Source organism: Heterodontus francisci, unplaced genomic scaffold (genome assembly GCF_036365525.1).
Source record: "Heterodontus francisci isolate sHetFra1 unplaced genomic scaffold, sHetFra1.hap1 HAP1_SCAFFOLD_43, whole genome shotgun sequence".
NCBI lineage: Eukaryota > Metazoa > Chordata > Chondrichthyes > Heterodontiformes > Heterodontidae > Heterodontus > Heterodontus francisci.
The window spans coordinates 10,257,168-10,274,534 of record NW_027141852.1 but is presented as its reverse complement, the minus strand read 5'-3'; the positions used below and the strand labels follow the sequence as shown (position 1 = coordinate 10,274,534).

Here is a 17,367-nt window from a genome sequence, read left to right as displayed (position 1 = left end):
CAGACTCGCTCTGTCTGTTTTTGCTGCTCGTGACCATTAACGAGAACAGGCCACGAGTTCAAAGTTTATCAGCAAACGGAAGATAATTGGAAAAAATTCTGTGTTACTCCAGACCAGTGACAAAGATACAATGGATGTTATTCAAAATAAGTTTCCTCTGACATTTTATGTAAACTTGTTTGTATCTAAAAGTTGGATTTTAAGTGTAACAAAAATGTGTCAAATTATTGACTGACCATGTGACAGCACACATGGGGATCAAATCCACAGCCTTGTTGTTATCAACACTGCGTCCTAACCAACTGAACTAAGTGGCCTATAGACTGAGCCAGGTATGGGTTTGAGCCGCACGCTGGGCGGTTTGTGTTTTATTTCTCACACTGGGTGACAGAGCAATTGTACAAACAATGGACACATCACATCCCTGAAACATTGTTCTGATATAAAACAGTGTGAAATAAGAACTGAGCATGGAAATGGAACGGAAACAGAAATCAGGACTTTAATCTGTTAAAGTTGATCTTGAAATTCAACCATTCACTGAACACTCCAAAAGATTGAATACTCTCCTGATATAAAATCCAGGAACTTGAGCTGCTGGAAAACATAACTGAGCCTGATGTGATTTGAACACGCAACCTTCTGATCCAGAGTCAGACGCGCTACCGTTGTGCCACAAGCTCACAGATAACGCAAAAGGTTCCATTCTTGGCAGATTTACTTCTTGTTTAGATTCAGTGATTGAAATTAATTCAATCCTCATCTGACCTCCACTCTGAAAAGGCCTGCCACCCGACCTGAACCCGACGGGACCTGACGACCTGTGTCGGGTTCGGGTCATGTCGTGTTGCTCTTCCGGGTCTGGCTTTTGGACTCGGGTAGGGTCAGGCCAGGTTCAGGTCAGGCTGGGTCCAGGTCGGGCTGAGTCCGTGTCGGACACACACAGTAAGTATTACATTTAACTCTGCTGGGAAGTTGAGTTTAATAAGTGTCAAAAGTTGAAAAGCCAACCAAAGCTGGGAGTCCGGGTCATTAAGGAGGGAAACTCTGAGTCTCCTCAGTGAGCAAGTGAGCATCTCTATGACGTCATTGCGCTCATGCTGCAGCTTCCTGAAGATTCGAAATCGGGAGGTAGGTAAAGTGAACATTCCGGTGGTCGGGTAAGGCTCGGGTCGGTTTGGGCATGGGAATAAATGGAGATACTCGGGCCGGGTCCAATGTGGTTCTGTCGGGTTCGGGTCGGGTATTTTTTCCTGACCTGAGCAGGCCTTTACCGCTCTGTCAGTTCTGTGCCTTATTTAAACTATTACTTGGAGTTCTGTTTTACAGGGTCTCCGCTGTTGAAGTGTTTCCCAGACCCACTACTCTGATTAATCAGACATTTTGCTGCTAACTGCTGCTGCTACAATTGAAATGTAAAAAAAGAATTTCCAGTGACCTGCAACCAACGGACAAATACATTTCAGAAAGATAAAGCTCATTCACCAATCCACAAATGTGTCTTTCTTCTTCTATTTATAAACAACTCCTTCTCTCCACTATGAGAACTAAACAATCACTCCAGTTATTTGAAAGTTAGTGCAAGATGTTCCAGTTCATCAATTTTAAAACTGCAGCAGGTATTTTCCAGAAAACTTCTCTGTTGGAACCTCAGTCCCATTTAGATTGAAAGTGGACAATTAATGTATTCACTTGTTCATTGTGGGCAGGTGTCTGACTTAAAATAAATCTCATTAACTTTCAATGAGGTGGCAGTATTTCTGTGCTCCCATTTTACACAGTCTGTCCTGTTCATGCACCATGTTTTTATTCTCCTCTCCCATTCTCCACAGGATACAGATTGCAAGCATCATCAATCTAGCTGTTGAAAAGCATTGGAAGAATCTGGTCACACAGGTATTGAAACATTCATTATCTGCCATTTTACAAGTTGGTTGCTTTAAACACAGTACAATGTGCAATCATCTTGAAAAGAGATTCTCTTCAATATCCAATACAAATTGAATTACAAACCTGACAGACAAACATAGGTGAACAAGTGACTAGTGAACACAAACCTCATGGTGCTCATTTTCAGATTTATTGCAGTCACTTACAAAACAAGTGAAAGAATATTACAGTGAAATGATTTGGAAAGTAGGTGTGACTTTTGTTGGTGCCTTTCTTTGCTCTGTTGGTGAAACTTTCTTGCACCTGACTCCTGTTCATGTCTCTGTTTCCTCTATTGAATGAGGAAGGAGGTATTTGATCAGAAATCAACTGGATTGTGTACCTTTGAGAGGGGATTTCAGCACCGCCAGGGCTGGATACAGGAGTGAGTGAAAGACAATGTGTGGAGTTTGATTTTGTACAGAGGGAGAGCAAATCTAACAGGACTGTGAGATATTGGCCTGGATTTTGCAGCCCAATAGTGGTGAACTCTGAGACTTTCACTGCTATTGAGGGTCTGAACAGCACTGCAACTGCCAGTACATACACACACTAACACCAACATCTGGAAGTTGTGGTGGTGAGAAATGTGCTTAGAAGGAGCCTCTGATCATAATCGCACCAGCCCACTCTTTAACGTGACAGGGACCTGTAGTTCAGCAATTTGGGCTCATTGCCCACAACGTACCCTAATCTTTACCTGGGTTGTATTAGAGCCGGTACCAACAGGCTCAGGGGTGCTCGGGAAGGACTTTTCTGTTGACACAACAGCTCCACTATTCCAGGAAGACACCGGCAGCAGCAGGGGTCAACTTTCAGAGGGAGTTCAGACATTTTAAATGTTGTATTTTGTTTCTTAATTGTATGTAACTTTTTAGCATCGCCTTATCAGAGTTCTTAAATTTACATCTGACGTTTTATGAACAAGATTGAAGTGCTTTTAAAAGATCTCTAAGTATATATGACTTTTTATCGAGATTTATCTGGCTTCTTTGCAAAGACTCGAGTAAGATTGAAATGACTTTTAAAAACTACATCTTATTCTTTAAAATCCTGCTTACATGTCGATGACATTGGAAGATGGCTTCAGAATAACTTAGACTATCGTTCTAACAGGTACTGCAACAGCTTAAGTCCTACTTTCTGCAAAAGCTGGTGAATTACAAAGAAACAATGTCTTGAGCATTTTATAAACTGTTGATGCAGATGGGATTCAAACTCATACATGTAAAACAGAAGGAATTAATAATCCATTAGCTTCACCTCTCAAACACTTCATCACCCAGCTTTGTGCCAGCAACCCATCACATGTCTTTTTTGCCTCTATGGAAATTTGGGCAGGATGGTCACCTTCAGCTCAGATCCTGACTGTGCATCCAGATGTGCAATGATATAAATGTAGCTTCTTTTCGTAAATGACATTTCCATCACATCAGGTCATGGCCTGTTGGGAATGGAGTGGTGTGAAACATTTCCAGACCATGTCCAACACGTTTCTACTCAGTGTGAAAATCCACCACGGAAAGACTGGAACATACAATCATTTGATCACATCATGATTAACATCACTCAGACACCTGAACCATTAGGTCACTGACGAAGTCATGATGACTTCGAATTTCTCATGAAATGACAACTGAACTAACTGACTGGAAGAATTGCTTTAACTCCACGTGATCAGAGAGGCACAGCCTCAGACCGACTTGGCAGATGAATATTGATTGAATAATTTCTGTGTGAGGAATGTTCCAGCATCATAAACCAGGGGAACGTGCTGACTGAGCTGTGTCTTCATCTCTTCTGGGCAGTCGGACAGTTCACCCTTCATTCTGCTCTGATTCACTTTCCCAAAGCGGATCTACAGATTCTCAAATCTGGAGACGGGGTTTTCTTATTTTGTTCCTTTTGATTTTTCTTGCTCCTGAATGATAATATATTCTAAACCTCGGATCAACCCTCCCCTTTGCGTCGTGTTATAGTCTTGGTTAAAAGAGACACAAAATGGCACAAACACTCTGAAACATACAACACGGTCACACTTTCCTTCAGTGAGATTAATGTTGAAATGTTTTCCAGGTTAAATGCAACTGCAAACACATTGCTCTCAAAGAAATTGTAGGGGATTGAGTTGCCGTTGTAATATTAGCACTGGACATCTGTACGAGCAGGAACAGCCATTTCAAACTCACATCCTTCACAAAGGCAACCACTGAGCTGTTTTCTTTTGTGAATGAAATTCATAAGAAAAGTTAAAGTTCACAAGAAAATGGATGTAAATGATTGATAGCTAAACTTTTGAAGCAAGGATATGAATCCAAGATTTTCTGATTAGAAGACAAACACTCGAACCAATTTAGCTCCTGAGCCAGATCGCAAGTGCTGTGACAACTAAGGGCAGAGGAGGGCACTCTTTATTCTCATCCCACTTCTCCACAGGTCACAACATCTATGTGAACTTTTCCCACATACTTATACAGTCAATCATGTACTCTATTTTTCCCAGAATAGAAGACACTGACCAGGTTTCTTTAATGAACAACAAAATTATCCATTTATTGTCGAACAAGTTTTAACTAGTCATGAAGTAAAGCATAAACACACAGGTGGAAATTTTAAAAGTTCCTTTTTCACCTTTACCAACTTTTAAACTCCTTTTTTTTATCTTCGAGCCACATGCACACACACACACACCGGATAGCTGAAAAAATAAAAGGGATTTTTTTAAAAATTCAGCACTCTGTTACAGACAAAAACAACCTCTTGGGCTGTTTATTTGCTCATTTTTGAAGAAATCATCAGATGAGATATGTTGCTCCAAAACTGGAATACAGTCTAACTTCCGAGTATACGTAGACAGGTCACTGGGGTATTTTAGAACAGTTCTTTTCAGAAGGCATTGAGAATTAATTTTAGCAGGCCTTCTTCAAAGACATGCGACAAGATGAATTAACTCAGTGGACTTCTCAGGGTCTTTTAAAGATTTTCTGGAAAACAAACTGGGTTGTGGTCTTCTCTCCTTCGTTGACGATTCTTCAGGCTAACTTTATCAGCTGCTCACTCCAGCAGGTAAAACACACTGACTGCTACAACCAAAGGTTGTGAGTTTTCTGCCGTCTTAGGTCTGCGCTGCTGCTGCCAAGCTTGTCCAATCAAGGGGCATGACTGACTTCTCTGTCCACATTTCTCCCTGTTACCAGGGTTTCTGTTCTATACTTAACTTGAATCATGTGACAACCAGTAAACATAGTCGCCAAATTGGTTCTTTTGGTGCCCTCTTGAGAAAGAACTGGTCCTACACTTATTCAGTTTGATTATGACTTCTTCAAAAAATATTTTAACAAAAGAAACAGAATCCCTTCCATAACATCATGTACTTTCCCTGAGCTACAGGTTATTGCAAGTCTCTCTGGCAGTGTTTATTTTAGGTGATTTTGTACTCAGGTTCTTTTGGAATCCATGTGTTTGCAGATCTTTGTGAGTGAGAGATGTGGTAATATGTTTAAAAGATTTCCCTGTAAATTATTCATATCTCCATCTTTCCCCGAACTTTGTACAAACACATTAATATGGGAATCACACACATCAGGCCGTCAAACCTGTCCGCTAAACATTGAAAGGTGACAGTGTTTATTGTGACGGAGTTCCATTTATGAAGACACATCTTGATGATTCACACATGTAAAAATTTGTATATTATGTTCATGACATAATGACATAAATAAACATTTCCTTGCACTTGCCATGCTTGTTGAACATTTTCTCTGCTGATGCCCCCTGAATATATTAGAGAACACGGTGACGAGGTTGAGATAAAAGTCTGTAAATATAGGCAGCAAACAGCAGCAGGGACTGCAGTGAACAAGATTTACGTGACATATTTGTGCTTATATTGGTGGGTGAAATAAGATACTAAACACACAAAATCCTACATTTGAGCTCGCGTAAAAGATTGCTCTGTCTATGGAGATAGCATCAAAGAATGCTCAGCAATTTTGTCCTATGCCAGTGATCGTAACACACTTCAGGGGAACTTTAAAAAAAATGGTAAAATGGGCTTTCACAAAACAGATGACATTTTACACAGAGAAGTGTGAAGTGATACAATTTGGAAGGAAGAATGCCATATAAATGAAAGGTTACAATTCTAAACGGGGTGCAGGAGCAGAGAGACAATGTACACCAATGTGAGAAGGATTGAAAAGGTTGCTTAGAGCAAACAGGACACTTGGCTTTATTAATAGAGGCATAGAGTAAAAACATATAAATTATGCTAAACCTTTATAAAATACTGGGAATGAATGGCCTCTTCCTGTACCTCCACAGAAAGCTTCCATTCCAGGTTTACAAACACTCGTCAGGATCACTCTCCACAGATCCTGCCACTCCAGGCTCGGACACCCACTTCAGGATCACTCTCCACAGATCCCGCCACTCCAGGCTCGGACACCCACTTCAGGATCACTCTCCACAGTTCCCGCCACTCCAGGCTCGGACACCCACTTCAGGATCACTCTCCACAGATCCTGCCATTCCAGGTTCGGACACCCACTTTCGGATCACTCTCCAAAGATCCCAGCACTACGGGCTTGGAGACCCTCTTCAGAGATCCTAAATCTCCAGACACGGGCATCCTTTGAGGACCACTCTCCACAGATTCTGCCCTCCAGGCTCAGACACCCTCTTCAGAATCACTCTCCATACATCCCGCCGCTCCACGCACGGATATCTCCCTCAGGATCAGATCAAAGAATGTTGCTTGTCACTTATCAGCTCAAGCCTGAATGTTGTTCAGGTCTTGCTGCTTGCAGGCACAGACTGCTTCAGTATCTGAGGAGTTGTGAATCATCAGCGAACATTCCCACTTCTCACTTATGTTGAAGAGAAAGCCATCAATGAAACAGCTGAGGATGTTTGGGCCTAGGACACTGCCCTGAGAAACTAGGTATCCAGTCATGAATGGTGGTCGACAATTAAATAACGAACCAGATGAGGAGGCTCCAAAAACATCCCTATCCTCAATGTTGGTGGAGCCGAGCACGTCAGTGCAAAAGATAAAGCTGAAGCATTTGAAACCGTCTTCAGTCAGAAATTGCTCAGTGGATGATTCAACTTGGCCTCTTGAGTTCCCCAGCATCACAGCTTCCAGTTTTCAGCCAATTTGCTTCACTCCACATAATGGCAAGAAACAGCTGCAGGCACTCGATACAGCAAAGACTGTGGGCCCGAACATCATTCCGGCTCCAGTACTGAAGACTTGTGCTCCAGAACTCGCTGCGCCCTCAGCCAAGCTGTTCCAGTAGAGCGACAACACAGGCATCTACTTGCTGCCCCATCAGTCTGCTATCAATCATCAGCAAAGCGATGGAAGATGTCACCAACAGTGCTATCAAGCACCAGACACTTAGCAATAATCTGATCATCGATGCTCAATTTAGGTTCTGCCAGGGTCTCTCAGCTCCAGGAAATAATTTGGCAGATTGAGGAGAATGTGGGAAAATGTGAGGTTATCCACTTTGGTAGGAAGAATAGAAAAGGAAAATATTATTTAAATTGTGAGAGATTACAGAATGCTGCGGTGCAGAAGGATCTGGGTGTCCTCGTGCATGAATCACAAAAAGTTACCATGCAGGTACAGCAAATAATTAGGAAGGCAAATAGAATGTTATCCTTTATTGCAAGGGGGATGGAGTATAAAAGTAGAGAAGTCTTGCTACAAATGTACATGGTGCTGGTGAAACCACACCTAGAGTACTGTGTACAGTTTTGGTCTCTTATTTAAGGAGGGATATACTTGCATTGGAGGCAGTTGAGAGAAGGTTCATTGGATTGATTCCTGTGATGAAGGTGTTGTCTTATGAGGAAAGTTGAGCAGGTTGGACCGATACTCATTGGAGTTGAGAAAAATGAAAGGTGAACGTATTGAGACATATAAGATTCTGAGGGGGCTTGACAGGGTAGATGCTGAGAGGATGTTTTCTCTCGTGCTGGAATCTAGAACGAGGGGACATAGTTTCAGATTTATGGGTTTTTCATTTAAGAAGGAATTTCTTCTCTCAGAGGGTCATTAATCTTTGGAATTCTTTACCGCAGAGAGCAGTCATTGAATGTCTTCAAGATTTTTATCTACAAGAGAGCCAAGGGTTATGTGGGCAGGCAAGAAAGTGGGGTTGAGGTCATGATCAGGTCAGCCATGATCCTATTGAATGGCGGAGCAAGCTCGAGGGGCCAAATGGCCTACTCCTGCTACTGGTTCTTCTGATCTTATGTTCGTATGATCTCATTGCAGCTTGGTCCAAACAGAGACGTAAGAGTGGAATTCCAGAGGAGAGGTGAGTGTGATTGCCCTTGAGTGAGTGTGGCATCAAGGATCCCCAGCAAAATTGAAGTCAATGGGAATCAGGGGGAAAACTCTCCACTTGTTGAAGTCATACCTCGCACAAAGCAAGATGTTGTGGTTAGTGGAGGACAATCATCTCAGCCCAGGACATTGCCTCAGGAGTTTCTCAGGGTAGTGTCCGAGACACAAACATCCCAGCTGTTTCATTGACGACTTTCTCTTCAACATAAGTCAGAAGTGGGAATGTTAGATGATGATTCACAACTCTTCAGTCTGTGCCTGCAAGCAGCAAGACCTGAACAACATTCAGGCTTGAGCTGATAAGTAACAAGCAACCTTCTGGCCACACAAGTGCCAAGCAGTGAACATCTCCAATGAGAGAGAAAATAAAACCTACCTTTTGATATTCAGAAGCATTATCATCGTTAAATCCCCCACCATCAACATCTTGACCAGAAACGGAACTGGACCAGTCACATCTATGCTGTGGCTAGAAGCGCAGGTCAGAGATTACGAATTCTGCAGCAAGTATCTCACCTCCTGACACCCCAAATCCTGTCCACCATCTACAAGGCACAAGTCAGGAGTGTGATGGAATACATCCCACTCAACAACACTCAAGAAGCTCAACACCATCCAGGACAAAGCAGCGCACTTGATCGGCACCTAACCCACCACCATAAACATTCAATCCCCCCACAACCAGTAAACAGTGGCTGCAGTGTGTACCATTTCCATATGCACTGCAGCAACTCGCCAAATATCCTTCAACAGCACCTTCCAAACTCGTGACCACTACCACCTCGAAGGACAAGGGCAGCAGATGCATGGGAACTCACTACCTGCAGGTTCCCCTCCAAGACACTCACCATCCTGACTTGGAACAATATCGCCATTTCTTCACTGTTGTTGGGTCACAATCCTGGAACTCCCTCCCCAATAGCACTGTGGGTGTTCCTGCACCATATGGACTGCATCAGTTCAAGAAGGCAGCTCTCCACCACCTTCTCAACGGCAATATGAATGGGTAATAAATGCTAGCCTTATCAGCGATACTCACACCCAAGAATGAATAAAAACCAAATCACTCTCCACAGATTCCCCCACAATCTGGGCTTGGACATTTACTTCAGGAGCACAGAGCTTTATATCACTGCAACATGAGTTCCAATCTTCATATTCTGTTCACTTTTCACATTATTTTCTACCAGTCCACTAGCTTTTATTAATTCAGTATTCGGGTCTCTGCTCCTCCGCCGTTTCTGACATCTCACCTCTCACAAAAAAACACTCTGATCTATCGTAGGTAGTAGATGACCCCTCATTTCAAACTCCATCTGCCAAAGCATCGCTCACTCACTTAATCTATCAAGAAGATTTGAAAATAAATTTCTTGCCAAAGGATAATTTTCTGCATCTGCTCCCTCGCCATTTGCTTTTCCCATTTGTCTTTCACTTGGTGCAAATCGAGAGAAAGTAAAGATGGAAGGAAGGAGGGGAGGAAAAATCCTGCTCTGTTTCGTGATCCCTATTTGATCTTCATTCCAGTGCAGTTTGGGTGAAGAATTCCAATTGTCTGTCTCAATTTTAATAAAGTATAACCAATTCTGGAATCACTGTCTGGACTTTGACAAGAACAGGTTTCGAGGCTTACTTGAAACATCAACAATACACTAAACAGCTCATAAACTAGCGACAAGGATGGGATTCGAACCCACGTGTGCAGAGCACAATGGATTAGTAGTCCATCGCCTTAACCTCTCAGCCACCTTGTCAGTTGCAGAAGCACAGCTGTCACATTCAGCACAGTTTCTGGCTGTGCAGCCAGCTGTGCAATGATGGAAATATATCTTCTGCAAGGAAATGAAGTTGGGAATGGAGCGGTGTGAAACATTTCCAGACCATGTCCAACACGTTTCTACTCGGTGTGAAAACCCACCACGGAAAGACTGGAACATACAATCATTTCAACACATCATGATTAACATCACTCAGACACCTGAACCATTAGGTCACTGACGAAGTCATGATGACCGAATTACTCATGAAATGACAACTGAACCAACTGAATGGAAGAATTGCTTAAACTCCACATGATCAGCGAGGCACAGCCTCAGGCCGACTTGTCGGGTGGTGTAAACAGATATCACTGCTTCTGATCTTCACCAGAACAGAGAGTGAGATGTAACATTGATCATCAAACAGACTGTGAAAGCAGACAACAGAATAAAACACATGGAGAGACACTGTGGAATAACAAATAGATTTGTTTGGAATGTTGAAATTTTGATTGGAATGGATAAAACACCAGAAACAGCAGGTTAAAGTGGGATTCTCATCATTATATTGATCTGGGACAGAAAAGAGAAACTGATGGAAAGAAGAGAAGAAGGAAGAAAAGAAAGGATGGAACTGTTCAATTTTTTCAGTTTTTTCACTCGCCCATCAAAGCTGATACAAAAAGTTGCAAATAACAGAGAATTTCACCGAAAAGGGATATTAAATGTTGCTGAAACCTTGGATCGAAGGATGCTCCAACAGATCACCTGTTTAACTGTCTCCTCACGAGGGGATTTCAATCAGTCAGCAATATTATTCTCTACTTTTTTTGTTAATTGGTCCCAGAACAGTCACTTGGAATTAATATCTGTGTTCCGACTCCAGAATAATAAAATTGTGAGTTTCTCGATATATTCTGGACACAGTTCCTGCTGAAAGAACTAAGAACTCTTTTCTAATTTGCACAATACTCGATACACACTCATCAAGCCTGCTAAGCTAGCATCCTTGGTGCTGCTCTCTCTTCTCCCAAACTTCATCTCATGTGACTGTTACATCATCACTCTGACACTGGGAGGGGTTGATCCCACTATCTTCAGCATTAACCCTTTACATCCTTATACCACACTGTCTGTCCAAAGAAAATGGGTGGAGGGAACTTCCTTCATTTATCAAAACACCAACAGCAGCACAGTGGCACAATGGTTAGCACCGCAGCCTCACAGCTCCAGCGACCAGGATTCAGTTTTGGGTACTGCCTGTGTGGAGTTTGCAAGTTCTCCCTGTGTCTGTGTGGGTTTCCGCCGGGTGCTCTGGTTTCCTCCCACCTCCAAAAGACTTGCAGGTTGGTAGGTAAATTGGCCATTGTAAATTGTCCGTAGTGTAGGTACATGGTTGGAGAATGGTGGGGATGTGGTAGAGAATATGGAATTAATGTAGGATTAGTATAAATGGGTGGTTGCTGGTTGGCACAGACTCGGTGGGCCGAAGGGCCTGTTTCAGTGCTGTATCTCTAAATAAGAAAAGTAAAATAAAAGCTACCAGTCGTAAATCAACTCAAACCCATCAGAAAGATAGAGGGAGACTGTCAGAGAACTTCCTGCATCCAGTCCTGACCCTGTCACACTCAGCAGCTTCTCACCCAGACCCCACTCTCATCAACACTGAACATTGTTACCAAGACTCTTCAAATGCTGTTTATAAAAGGTAGAAAAATTCAAACTTCATCACAGCTCGATTGAATAGAACAAAGTTTAATATCTTCTCGTCATCACTCGGTAACCACATGAGACAGTCCTTAAATCAGTAGCATAAATTATCAGCTGTAAGAATGTTTGTCATTGGGTTGAATCATTTCTGTGTGAGGAATGTTCCAGCATCATAAACCAGGGGAACGTGTTGACTGAGCTGTGTCTTCATCTCTTCTGGACAGTTCACCCTTCATTCTGCTCTGATTCACTTTCCCAAAGCGAATCTACAGATTCTCAAATCCAGAGACTGGGTTTTCTTATTTTGTTCCTTTTGATTTTTCTTGCTCCTGAATGATAACATATTCCAACCTCGGATCAACCTTGCCCTGTGTCCCAGTCTCCGTTAAAATCGACAAATAACGGCACCAACATTCTGAAACATACAACACGGTCACATTCTGCTTCAGTGAGATTAATGCTGAGGCAGTTTCCGTGTCGAATGCGATTGTGAACAAATTTCTCTCAAGGAAATTGTGAGTGATCGAGTATTTGCACTGAATTTCTGTGCAAGAAGGGACAGTTTCAAACAGCCATTCCCAAATCACTTCCTTCACAAAGACAAAGACTGTGCTGTCCTAACGTGTGAATCAACTTCACAAACAAATTTGAACTCGAAGTTCAGGAGAAGACAGAGATGTGAATGATTGACAGTGTAATCTTTAAATTATAATTTTCCGTTTCTTCGTTGAAGTAAGGCTCAACCCTAAGCCACTGGAGATCGCGGAAAGCTACAAACTTGGATCCAGAAATCAGAAAAGTAGTGAAACAGTTGGTGAGTACATTGTGACACTGAAGAATTTATCACCACATTGCAACATTGGCACATTCTTAGACCGTACATTATGAGACAGATTTGTGCTTATATTGGTGGATGAGGAAAGATACTAAACACACAAAATCCCAATTTGAGCTAGTGTGTAAGATTGCTCTTTCCACAGAGATAGCATCAAAGAATGCTCGTGAATTGCGTCCTATGCCAGTGACAGTAACACACTTCAGAGGAACTTAATCACACTGGTAAAATGGGCTTTCACACAACAGATAAAATTTTACACAGAAAATTGTGAAGTGATACAGTTTGGGAGGAAGAATGAGACAATGTACACCAATCTTTTTTGAATCAAGGTTTGAAAAGGTTGCTAAGAGCAAACAGGACACTTGGCTTTATGAATAGAGGCATAGAGTAAAAGCAAATAAGTTATGCTAAACCTTTATAAAACACTGGGGCTGAATGACCTACTCCTGCACCTCCACGGAAAGCTTCCACTCCAGGCTCAGACACCCTCTTCAGGATCACTCTCCATACATCCTGCCATTCCACGCACGGATATCTCCCTCAGGATCAGATCACAGCTCCACAGTCCTGCCACATCCAGTCGTGAATGGTGGTGGATAATTAAATAACTAACAAGATGAGGAGGCTCCAAAAACATTCACATCCTTAATGATGGTGGTGCTGAGCACGTCAGTGCAAAAGATGAAGCTGAAGCATTTGCAACCATCTTCAGTCAGAAATATTAAGTGGATTTGATCTGTGCTAATTTCAGCTCCTCATGCTCGCTGGTGCCTTGGTTCTCTGGTGCTAATTTCAGAGTAAATCATGCAGCTTGACAATTGGAGCCAAAGAAAAAGACACAGGAGAGGTTGAAATTGCCAAAACCTGGGATTGAACCAAGAACTGTTTAACTGTTAGTACAGCACGAACTCAACAAAGCTATTTCAACAACACACTAAAGCCACCATTCTGTCACTGCTTTGGAAGACAATATATACATTAAATTGTTTGTAAAAAGTTACAGAACACAACATGTAAGTAATATTCCCCATTGTTTTCTCAGTACTGATGGATTGTGAAGTGGGACACAGCCAGAAGTCCCATTGTGCCACACTGACCCTGAGCTGTGAGTGAAATGAGATAAAGTTCAATCTTTAGCAGAGAGATTCTGGAGAGAGGGAAGAGTCCTGAATGAAGGAAAGACTTTCTGACACAATAAAAGCAAAATACTGAAGATGCTGGAAATCTGAAATAAAAACAAAAAGTGCTGGAAATACTCAATAGCTCTGGCAGCACCTGTGGAGAGAGAAACAAAGTTAACGTTTCTGGTCTGTGACCTTTCATCAGAACTGACACAGGTTAGAAAAGAATTAGGTTTTAAACAAGTGAAGGGGAGGGGCATGTGGGAGAGAACAAAAGGGAAGGTGTTTGATAGAGCAGAGGGCAGGAGAGATTAAATAACAAAGCTGTCCTGGGATAAAGGCAAAGAGTGTGTTCATGCTTGTGGTTGCCTGACACCAGTCATGCTCTGATGTTATTGAACACAATGTTCAATCCACAAGGCTGTAGAGTGCCGAATCAAAAGGTCGGGTGCTGCTCCTCGAGCTTGGGTTGATTTTCACTGGAACACTGGAGCAGGCCAAAGACAGAAATGTTGACATGAGAGCAGGGGGGAGTGTTGAAATGGCAAGCAACCAGAAGCTCAGGGTCATGATTTCGGCCTGAGCAGAGGTGTTCCACCTAATCTGCATTTGGTCTCCCCAGTTTAGAGGAGACCACATTGTGAGCAGTGAATCCAGTATACATAATTGAAAGAAGTACAAGTAAATCGCTGCTTCACCTAAAAGGAGTGTTTGGGGCTTTGGATAATGAGCAGAGAGGAGGGAAAAGGGCAGGTATTATATCTCCTGCGATTGCATGGGAAGGTGCCTTGGAAAGGGGATGAGGTATCGGGGGTAATGGAGGAGTGGACCAGGGTGTCGCGGAGGGAACAATCCCTTCAGAATGTTGACAGGGGAGGGGAGGATGCGTTTGGTGGTGGCATCACGCTGGCGGTGGTGGAAATGGTGGAGGATGATCCTTTGGATGTGGAGGCAGGTGGGGTGGTAAGTGAGGACAAGGGGAACCCTGTCGCAGTTCTGGGAGGGAGGGGAAGGGGGAAGGGGGAAGGCAGAGGTTGAGAGTCCTGTCAACACACTGGGAGGGGGTGGGGGCGGAGTAGTCAATTATATCTGAGGTAAGAAATGAACAGAACTGGCAGCTCAAAACTGGACATCCATGAGGCACTGTGAGCCATCAGCAGCAGCAGAATTGTATTTAAACACAATATGTTACCTCATGGCCTGACATATCCCTGACTCTGCCATTACCATCAAGCCAAGGGAGCAATGGTGCTTCAATGAAGTGTGCAGGAGGGCATGTCAGGAGCAGCACCAAGCAGACCTAAAAATGAGTGAAGCTACAACACAGGATTACTTGCATGTCATATAGCGGAAGCAGCATGCAATAGACAGAGCTGAGTGATCTCACAACCAACAGATCAGATCAAAGCTCTGCAGTCCTGCCACATCCAGTCCTGAATGGTGGTGGATAATTAAACAATTAACAGGAGGACGAGGCTCCACAAATATCCCCATCCTTAATGACAGGGGAGACCAGTATATCAGTGCAAAATACAAGGTTGAATCATTTGCAAACATCTTCAGCCAGAAGTGCCAAGTAGATGATCCATCTCGGCCTCCTCCTGAGATCCCCAGCATCACAGGTGCCAACCTTCAGCTAAATCCACTTCACTCCACATGATATCAAGAAATGGCTGAAGGCTCTGGATACTGAAAACATCCTGGCTGCAGTGCTGAAGATTGTGCTCCAGAACTAGCCACGCCGCCTGCCAAGCTACACCACTGGCATCTACCCGGCAATGTGGAAAATTGCCCAGGTATGTCCTGTACACAAAAAGCAGGACAAATCCAACCCGGTCAATTACTGCCCCGTCAGCCTCCTCTTGATCATCAGTAAAGTGATGGAAGGTGTCGTTGACAGTGCTATCAAGCAGCACTTACACAGCAATAACCTGCTCACCGATGCTCATTTTGGTTTCCGCCAAGGCCACTCGGTTCCTGACCTCATTATGGTCTTGGTTCAAATATGGACAGAAGATCTGAATTCAGGCGGTGAGGTGAGGTGACAGTGACTGCTCTTGCCAAGGGCATCAAGGAGCCATTTCAAAATTGAAGTAAATGGCAATCAAGGAGAAAAACATCCACTGGTTGGAGGCATACCTCTCGCAAAGGAATATGGTGCTGGTTGTTGGTGGCCAATCATCTCAGTACCAGACATCGCTCAGGAGTTCCTCAGGGTAGTTTCCTAGGCCCCAACCGTCTTCAGTTGCTTCATCAATAAACTTCCTTCTATCATAAGGTCAGAAGTGGAAATGTTCACTGATGATTGCAAAATGTTCAGTTGCATTAGTAACTCCTCAGATACTGAAGCAGTCCGTGTCCAAATGTAGAGAGACCTGGGCAAGATTGGGCTTGGACTGATAAGTGGCAAGTAACATGCACGCCACAAAAATGCCAGGCAATGACCATTTCCAACAAGAGTGAATCGAACCATCTCCCCTTGACAGTCAATGACATTACCATTGCTGAATCCTTCACAATCAACATCCGGGGGGTTACCAATGAGCAGAAACTGAATTGGATCAGTCATATAAATACCGTAGCTACAAGAGCAGGTCAGAGGCTGGGAATTCTGCTGCAAGGAACTCACCTCCTGTCCACCATCTACAAGGCACAAGTCTGGAGTGTGATGCAATACTCCCCACTTGCCTGGATGAGTGGAGCTCCAACAACACCAAAGAAACTCAACACCATCCAGGACAAAGCAGATCGCTTGATCAGCACTCCATCCACTACTTTAAATATTCACTTCCTGCACCACCAGTGAACAGTGGCGGCAGTGTGTACCATCTACAAGATGCACTGCAGCAACTCACCAAGCCTCCTTCGACAGCACCTTCCAAACCCCCAACCTCGACCACCTAGAAGGATATTGGATGAATGGGAACACCACCATCTGCAAGCTCCCCTCCAAGTTATACACTGTCCTGACTGGGAACTATATCACCATTCCTTCACTGTCACTGGATCAAAATCTTGGAACTCCCTTCCTAACAGCACTGTGGGTTTACGTACAACACATGGACTGCAGCAGCTCCAAAAAGGCAGCTCACCACCACCTTCTCAAGGGCAATTAAGGATGGACAATACAGGCTTCGTTTGCTGACAACGCAACCACTAGGTGGCACAACTCGCTTTCTCCCCCTGCTTTGCACCGGCCGCTTCCACCCTCCACAGTCGCTCGCTCCAGACCTCGCTGCTCCCCCCCCCCCACGCTACTTCCCTGGCCGATTGTCTCCCGATCATGTCACCCCATTCTCCAGTCGTTCGCTCACTCCCCAGCCCCCTCCCCTCCAGCTGCTAGCTCTAGGCTGCGCTGCTTCCCTTCTCTCTACCACTTGCTCCCACGTTTGTCCAGTCTCCACGCGCCGCCCGAAGAAGCAAGGTGGGCTGCAAAGTGTGACGTAGGAGTGAGTAGTGAGTGGCCTAGAGGAGGGAAGTGGCACGGCCTAGAGCTAGCGGCTGGAGCGGGGGTTGGGGGGCAGTGAGCAAGTGGCCATAGAGCTGGATGACGCGAGTGGGGAACAATTGTCAAGGGGAGCATCGAGGTGTCGAGCGAGTAGCTGAGGGGAGGAAGCGTCGAGGCCTGGAGCGAGTTGCCGAGGGGGGAGAGCT

General features: G+C 43.9%; 2 non-coding genes across 2 annotated transcripts; both read right to left on the bottom strand.

Annotated features, from left to right (window-relative positions):
• Positions 1–611: 611 nt before the first annotated feature.
• trnaq-cug (transfer RNA glutamine (anticodon CUG)) lies at positions 612–683 on the bottom strand. The gene has a single exon. It is a non-coding gene; the product is annotated as a tRNA-Gln (tRNA).
• Positions 684–9,959: 9,276 nt separating this feature from the next.
• On the bottom strand, positions 9,960–10,041 carry trnas-acu (transfer RNA serine (anticodon ACU)). The gene has a single exon. It is a non-coding gene; the product is annotated as a tRNA-Ser (tRNA).
• Between the last annotated feature and the right edge of the window lie 7,326 nt (positions 10,042–17,367).